The 8,521-nt window shown below is 50.5% G+C and overlaps 1 pseudogene; it reads left to right on the top strand.

Annotated features, from left to right (window-relative positions):
- The first annotated feature begins 3,752 nt into the window (after positions 1-3,752).
- The window catches only part of LOC132353090 (beclin-1-like), a 34,951-nt pseudogene continuing 30,182 nt past the window's right edge, over positions 3,753-8,521 (top strand).

Below are 8,521 nucleotides of genomic sequence, written 5' to 3'. Positions count from 1 at the left end.
ACATGATGGTTGTTGAGACTGAGGAAGAGAGAGAGAGTGAGAGCCAGACCTCAAGCCAGGTAAATTACCCATGAGCCTCCACTGCTGGGTGCCAAACCCACCTGCCCCTAGGATGTCTCCCCTGATGTTGACACCTGGTGACACCTCTAACTGTGCTTTTGTTAACTGCTGTACTTCCATGTACTGAGAGAAGAAGAGTTTTCTTCATGTCCATCTCCTCACTAGAGGGTGGGCACTCCAGGCCAGGGTCTGTCTGGGTTGTTCACTCTTGTCTCCACAGTGCCTGGCCTATGGTTGGTACTGTAACCTGAGGCAGACCCTGCCCTGGCCTTTAGAGTCTCAACTTAGGACCCCTCTCCCTCACTGGTTTGCAAGTCCAAGTACAGCCTCAGTTGCCCAATGAAGGAGCCACAGGTGGGATAAAGGCCCAAGAATGGGTTTACACAAATACTATACGTGCTGCACATCAAGTGTGTGCCCCAGGTAGTACACACACAGGTGTGCCTTTGTGGATACCCTTGAGTATTGGGTCCCCTGCCATGCGTGCTCGTGTGTGTGTATGAGAGGGAGAGAGGGAGAGATAGGGAGGTTGTTTGAGATGGGTGAGAAAGAGGGAGAAAGGGAGGGAGAGGAGAGATGGAGATTGGGAGGGAGATGAGAAGGGGCATGAGATTGCGAGAGACGTTGAGAGAGCTAGATATTGTGAGGGTTAACGAGAGATTTTGAGAAAGACATTGTGTGTGAAAGAGAATGAATGTTTGACAGAGATGGTGGGGGATTGATCAGGAGAGACTGGGAGAGGGAGAGATGGTGAGAGAGACATTGTAAGAGAGATTGAGAGGGAGGCTGAGAGACAGAATGGTGGAGAGAAAGACTGAGAAAGAAATTGAGAGATGGAATGAACAAGAGGGAGAGAGAAAGATTAACTGAGTGAAGCCAACAGAACCTAGGGTCCTTTTCCTACAAGTCAGGGGGCCCCCAGGGCCAGGTGATTTGGAAATATTTGGATGGCCTGGTCCACAAACAGGAAAGGTTCACCTCTTGTAAGTGACAAAGGCTGTGGTGTGTCTGCACGTGTATGATGTTAGGCTGGGATGGTGGGCTCTTGGAGGTGGGTCTTGAACATGGGGTGCCTGCATAGTCATAGGGTAGGAGGAGTTGGTACTGACCCCTCCTGGTCAGTACTGACCCCTCCTGGTCCGTGCTTCCTACCCCTCTTTGGCCAGGACACACAGATGGGAGCTTGCTGAACTGAAGATACCCTTGAGTGCCTCTGTGAGCTTGCTCTGGAGGGGCTAGAAGTGGATGGGCAGTTGGGGCTGTGATTTATGGGAGGGGCTGGGCATAGGAATCCACACCACAGGTGCCTGGAGAGCAAGGTGGGCCAATCCTGGGAGCCGTCAGCGGTTGAGTGCGGTGATGTGTGGGGCTGTGCTCACCACCATCTCCCAGCTTCACTCCCATCCCTGAGGCTGGTCTTGTAGTTAGCAGATGCCCCCTGGGAGGAGGGCAAAGGGCTAAGAGTAGGCTCAGCCTGCGGGGGCTCCAGGAGGGCCTTGGGTTGGGATCTGAGGACAGATCTGGGTGTGGGGGCAGCGCCCAGGTTGCTGGTGACCTTCCACCCAGCAGTTCTGGAGGACTTGCCCCTGCATGGTGTGTGGGCATGGGATCTGCATGCACCTGGAGTGGGTGTGGTGGGTACCTGGCTGGGAGAGGGGTGTGTGGGCACATGCTCTGGGGACTCAGTGACCACTGGGAGCAGGCCTGGGTTGGGGGGTCCGAGATGGGAGGGGCCCCATGACCTGGGGTGGAGACAGGGAGGCTCTTCTTCAGCCATCCCGGGAGGAATTCTGTGTGGCACTGTCTCCTGGGGTAGCAGACTAGTCTGAGGCTACAAGCACTCACCAGGCCCCTGGTTCCTGGAGACAGAGAGCCCAGGAAGTGTCTAGGAGCCTGGAGAACCGGGGGAACACAGCTGGAGTGGAGGGTGCCTCCCCGCTCCCATCTTCCTGCTCTGGCCCTGAGGACCCTGCCGGGCTGCCCTCCCTAAGTCCGGGCATTTGTGTCACAGGTGGGCCCTTTACTGTCCTGCAGGGAGGGTCACCCTGGAGGGTAGAGAGGGCCTGGGAGGCTCTCCAAGGACGTCAGGGCCCTCAAGTGTCCCTGGGCTGGGGGGACTATGGCCCTGAAACATCTGGCACTTGGGTGGGAAGCGCTCAGCCGTGGTGTTGGTGTGCCTGTCACATATTCACCTGTCTGTCCCTGACTGCTCACCTGTCACTCCCACCATCCCATACCAGTGCACACTCTCCTCCACCTGTGCTGTGCAGGTGTGCCTGCCTGTGTCACATACACCTGCCACTGGTTACATGACTGTCCCACAGAATCCACCTTACCTCTCTGAAGTCACCTGCCACACACCAGTCACAGGCACCTGTGTGACCCAGCTGGCTTACTCCCTTCTCTGCCTTGGCCATCAGTGCCCTGTCCACGGTTGGTCTTGCAGACACTGAGGGTGGAGCTCAAGCTCAGGGAGAGGCATTTCACCGGCCCGATGTTTACTCAGCCTCCTTCAACCCCAGATTGCTTTGGGAACTCCCTCTTCCACCTGAGCAGCAGTGCTAGTGAGGATCTCCAGGCCTCTTCAGCTGGGCCCTCTGCCTGGTCCGTGGCCTGGTGTGGCCACATTCCTGAGCTGTGTGGGTCTCAGCCAGGAGCTGCTGTCCTCCCAGCCAGATGGGGCCTTTTGAGTCTCAGCCTGTCCCGAACCAGCCCTTCCCGTTGCCCAGCTCAGCTTGGTTCAGCTCTCTCCTTTCACACACCCCGCTCCGGTGTCCCACGACACCTGGGCCAGCTGTGACCCTGGGGATGGGAGAATCACTGACTCTGGGGAGAGGGGCTCCCTCCAGCGTGGGAACAAGTTCTCATGGGGGTGGAGGGAGTCCCACTGCCAGAGAGGTGTGTCTTCAGAGAGGCCGAGGGCTGTGTCCATGATGGAGGAGGTCAAACTGAGCAGCCCTGTACCCTGCAGCTCGGGAGGCAGAGAGGCTGCTCACCGCGTGTCGAGTGGGGTCAGGAGCCGCACGTGTGGGTGAGGGGGTCGCAGAGTCTAAGGGAAGGTCACAGGAGCCCAGCCTGGGGGTGTCTCACGGCGAGGGGCCAGTGGGGAAGACTGCATTTAGCTCTGATATGGACTGACTCTCCCTCCCACCCTCTCTTCTTTAAAAAAATATATCTATATTTAAAGACTTTGTTATACGTGGTCTGATTGGAAAAAAAGAATACCTCATTGGCTTTGGGCCTGAGCACCTGGGTGGATGTTTTCCATTTTCCTGGAGGGTAGGGCAGGTTCACGTGGGTGCATAAATAGAAAATTCCGCTTTGCCCTTTGGAGATGCCTGCCGTGTGGCGCATATGAGTTTGGAGCTCAGGGGAGAAGTCAGGGCAGGAGACGCACATTTTGGAGCCATGTGTTTATAGAGGTATTTGAGGTCATGGATGAGATCATGTGGAAGGAGGATGAGATCGGGAAAGAGAAGAGGCCCAGGCCTGAGCCCTGGGGTGTTCCCGCATGTATCCCTCAGCAAGGGGGATGGAGCAGGAGCACCGGTGAGGCGGGCGGGCAGGGGGAGGGGCTGGATTAAGGTGGCATCCGAGAAGCCGTGGGGGAAAAGGGCTGAGAGAGGAGGACAGGGACTGCCGCGGGGGGTTCGGACCTTGAACAAAGCTGTTTCAGAGCAGCAGTGGGGGAAGGATAGATCGGAGCTCATAGAGAGGAGGGGAGGGATGGAAGAAGCGTCAGGAGCAGCCAGCTCTTTCAAGTGTATCGGGCGGAGGTGCAGCAGCTGGAGGGGCTGGGGCCAGGGTGGGTTCTTTCAGGACGCCAAGGCCTGTCTGAGGCTCCCTGCCCATGTCCGTAAGAGCATGTACACTCCACGTGGGCATTCCCAGGGTTGTCTTCCCCACCGGACCCTGGTCCTGTGACTGCAGTGGTCACAGCTGTGTCCACTAGGAGCCCAGCGTCCGGCTCCTCCGGTGCTGGTGAATGTTGGTTAAGTGGTTGAGTGAAGGGGTCAATATTGTAAAGCGCTTAGAACACTAACAGGTGCATAATAAATGCTCAGTAAAAATGAGTTACTGTTAGCTGCGGACCAGGAAGTAGCTGAAGACGGGGTGACGGCAGTTCAGGAGGCCTTGCTCCGGGGCCGACGGGAAGCCACAGTGCCCGACTGTAGACTGGACCAGGGCGGCGGCTCCAGGTGCCAAGGGATGGTGGGGTTGGAGATGCCCAGCGGCACCATGCAGGTCAGCTTCGTGTGCCAATACTGCAGCTAGCCTCCGAAACTGGACCGTGTCACCATCCAGGAGCCCACAGCTCCATTACTACCCCCAGCCCAGGTGAAACCAGGAGAGATGCAGGAGGAAGGGGCTAACTCAGGAAAGGAGCCTTATCCAACCCCATCAGGACGGTGTCTCTCACACATTCATCCCCCCAGCCTGGATGATGTCTGCAGAAAGTGCCAACAGCTTCACTCTGATCGGGAGGCATCTGACGCAGCCCCGGGGAGAACATTAGCTGGAGCGTGAAGGTCCCTGGAGGCCTTTCTGACATCCTGTCGGGCCAGACAGGCGCGGCTCACCGCTGGGTGCGGGAGGCACAGACTCTCTTTCAGGCCAGCTGGACACTCAGCTCAACGTCACTGAAGATGAGCGTCAGAGCCGCAAACGATGTTTGGAGATCTCAGAGCGAACGAAGGAGGGTGGCGGTGAGCAGCTGCAGAGGGACTAAAGGAGCTGGCACTGGGGGAGGAGAGGCTGACCAGGAGCTGGAAGAAAAGAACCGTGAGACAGTGACAGAAGATCTTAAGGATGCCCAGGCTGAGGCTGAGACTGGATCCAGAGGCAGCTCAGTATCAGAGGGAATACAGTGAATTTAAACAACAGCAGCTGGAAGGATGTAGAAAACCAGATGCGTTATATTCCTGGGGAGTGAAACAAGGTGAATGCTGCTGGGGGCTGGACGGTGTGGGTACCCGTGCCCTGGCCAGGAGGGCGGGTTTGAAGCTTTAGAGGTTTCGGCGTATTCCCTGTGGAGTCTGGAGTCTCAGACGTATCTAAGGAACTGCTGTCGTACTGGTCTGGGGGCTCCGTTTTTTCTGGAACAGCAGGTTTGACTATGCAGTGGGGCTTTCCTGGGCTGTGTACAGCCGTTCAAAGAAGGGGCTGAAAAAGATGAGACATCCATTTATGTCTTCCTTACAGGGTGGATGTGGAGAAAGGCAAGAAGGAAGACACAGGAGGCAGCGGTGGCTCCTATTCTACTGAAACCCAGTTCAGCTCTGAGGAACAGCGGACAAAAGCTCTCAAGTTCATGCTGTTGAATCTTAGGTGGGGCCGTGCTTGGGTATCCTCACAGTTTTATAATAAATGAACTCCTTTTTTTCCTTAGGAAGATACTTGCCTAAAAGACTTAAATTTTTTGTTTTGTTTGCAAAAAAAAAAATGTTTTAAATTAGATTCAGGTGATAGCAAACAGCACATGTTTACAATACCAAAAAAGACAAAATGCAGAGAAGCCACTTTATTTTAAAATATCCTTTGATAGACAGTTTCCAGAGCTACAGCAGCCCCTGTATAGGGACCAGCCCTTTTCATAGTTTTGAGTCTTAACCCCATGCCTTCCTTTCCTCTTTCCCTTCAAAATGATTAACTTAAGTTTGCTTTTTTTTTTTTAAACCTCAGTTGAATTGAAACCAATATGTTTTCACTGGATTTTATCTCTCTCAACTTCCTGCACTCAAAATATGAAATGGAAATTTTTGTCTCCATCGAGATGATGAAATGTATGAGCCACATGTTGGATAACGTGAGAAAATGACATATAAGCTTTGCCTGGCCACCATATGATGTGGTCAGAAGCTTGAAATTTAACACGCCTCTCTCGGTTCTAGCACTGAATGCCCACTGTGCCCTGTGTTAGAGATATGAAATGGTGTTGGGTACTGTTTGGATACATACTGTTATGTGTAATAAAAGATTTGCTGTAGTCTGAGAAACAAAAGTGAGTTACTGTTATCACTAAGATGAGTCAGTATAGAGTAAGGCATTTCTTCAGTTTGTACAGGAGTCCCTGTGTGGGACAGTGTCTGCGTCACTTCAGCAATGGTGTGTATGACTCTGCACGTACATCCTATGTCCGTGAGACCTGCCACTGTAAGGCTAGGGGGACATGTGACTCAGAGACCAGGCATGGTGTGTGAGGACCGCCAGGCTTCTGCTTCTGTGGCCCCAGCTAGTCTGGTTTTGAGGTCACAGCAGCATCCCTGACTCAGGTCAGCTCCCTCCTGAGAAGGGGCCACTGAGCCAACTGCAGACCCTCCGCGCATTGCCCCAGGGCCCCGTCCACGTTGGAGGTGGACGTTCAGGACCAGGGCCCTCTGACCAGCCCTCTCTGCAAGTCCCACCCTGGGTCACGTGGCTGTTCTGCGTCTCTTCCCCTCCTTTGTCTGCTTCGGGAGCCTCATCTCACCCCTTGGTGCTGCTCTGAACCTTCTTTGCCTGGTCCCGGTCGCCTCCCTTCCCGCTCTGCTCAGGGCTGGGCCACGACCCTCCCTCATCCTTCATCAAGAGGAAGTGTGGGCTCGGTTCCTCTTTCTCCTTCTTCAACAGAAACTCATTGGCCTGCAGCAGCCCTGGCTTCCTCCTTGCCATGCGCACAGGGAGAGTGACTCGAAAGCATTTTCAAGCTGTTCCCACCCTAAAGATGCTCCCTAGACCCAGAGCCCTTTCCTCTTCCTCTCTTGCTCTCCTTTTTAAAATTTTGTATTGAGAAATATATTATGGCCAGTGAGGCTAGAAAACACAGGTTCAGTTTGAAGGAAAGAAGAACACATGCCGGTGGATCTATTGATACTTCCTAGCTGGAGAAGTAGAACATATCCAGCACCCTCCACGTGCCCTGCTCTGAACACGTCTCCCTTGGTTACCCTCTCAGGTGGAGCTCTCATGCTGAATCATGTGTCAATCACTCCTTTACTTCTCTACATTGTTTTACCACCTATTCATGTATGCTTAAACAATTTGTTGTTTACTATTGAGTGCTTTGGGGTTTTATATTGATTGAATCATCCTAAATGTTTTCTTCTGTGTTTATTTCCTCTGCTCACCCTTACATTTTAGCGATTCATCCATGTTTATGTGTTGGTATAGTCATTCATTTTGATTACTGGGTAATAGTCCATTGATAAAGACACCATAAGTGATTTAGCCATCGTACCGTTGATAGCTATTTGGAGTTGTTTCTATTTTATAGCTTTTAGAGAACATATCTATGCATGTTCCTATACGTTCTTATCTTGGTTCACATATTCAAGAGTTTCTCTAGGATATATACCAATGAATCAAAGGGTATATATGATGTTTCACTTTTCTAGATATTGTAAAATCATTTCTCAAAGTGGTTGTAATAATTTACATCCAATTCAAATTCAAGATTACAGAATTTTTACTTATTTTATTCTACTTTACTATATTACACCTAATCCATATTATATATGCATTCACCTATATCACATATTTTTCTTTTTTCTTTTTTCCCCAATATCATGTATTTTTTAGGAGTTTATACTGATCCTTCAAATTCAGGACTACAGCATTTTTACTTAACCTCTTCTCTTTTCTTTGCTACAAATCAAGTGTTCTGTAATATCTATGTTTTCTTCTAGAAGTTTTATGATTTCAGGTCTTATATTTAAGTCTTTAAGCCATTTTGAGTTAATTTTTGTGAGCAGTGTAAGATAGGCGTCTAGTTTCATTCTTTTGCACATAAATATGCAGTTTTTCCAAGACCATCTATTATTGAAGTAACTGTCCTTTCCCCACTGAGTATTCTTGACTTCTTTGCCAAATTTTAGTTGCTCTTATATGCATAAGTTTATTTCTGGGCTCTTGATTCTGTTCCATTGGTCTATGTGTCTGCTTCTATGCCAGTACCATAGTTTTTTTTTTTATGATTTTTTTTTTGATGTGGACTATTTTTAAATTCAATAAGAATTTGTTAACAATATTGCTTCTGCTTTATGTTTTGGTTTTTTGGCCCCAAGGTATGTGGAATCTTAGCTCCCTGACCAGGGATTGAACCTGCACCCTCTGCACTGGAAGGCAAAATCTTAACCATTGGACCGCCAGGGAAATCCCAATGCCAGTACCATAGTTTTTTGATGGCCACAGCTTTGTAGTATAGTTTGAAATCAGGAACTGTGATGCCTCCAACTTTGTTCTTCTTTCTCAAGATTGCTTTGGCTCTTCAGGATCTTTTGTGGCTCCATATGAATTTTAGGATTGCTTTTTCTATTTTTGTGAAAAATGCCATTGGAATATTGATAGGGATTGGGATCGAATTTATAGGTAGCTTTGGGTATTCTGGACATTTTAACAATATTAATCCTTCTGATCCGTGAACACAGAATATTTGTATCCATTTATTTGTATCTTCTTCAATTTATTTCATCGATGTCATAGT

Source organism: Balaenoptera ricei, chromosome 19 (assembly GCF_028023285.1).
Source record: "Balaenoptera ricei isolate mBalRic1 chromosome 19, mBalRic1.hap2, whole genome shotgun sequence".
In the NCBI taxonomy this organism is placed as follows: domain Eukaryota; kingdom Metazoa; phylum Chordata; class Mammalia; order Artiodactyla; family Balaenopteridae; genus Balaenoptera; species Balaenoptera ricei.
The sequence above is the reverse complement of the archived record's forward strand: the minus strand, read 5'-3'. Positions and strand labels throughout refer to the sequence as shown.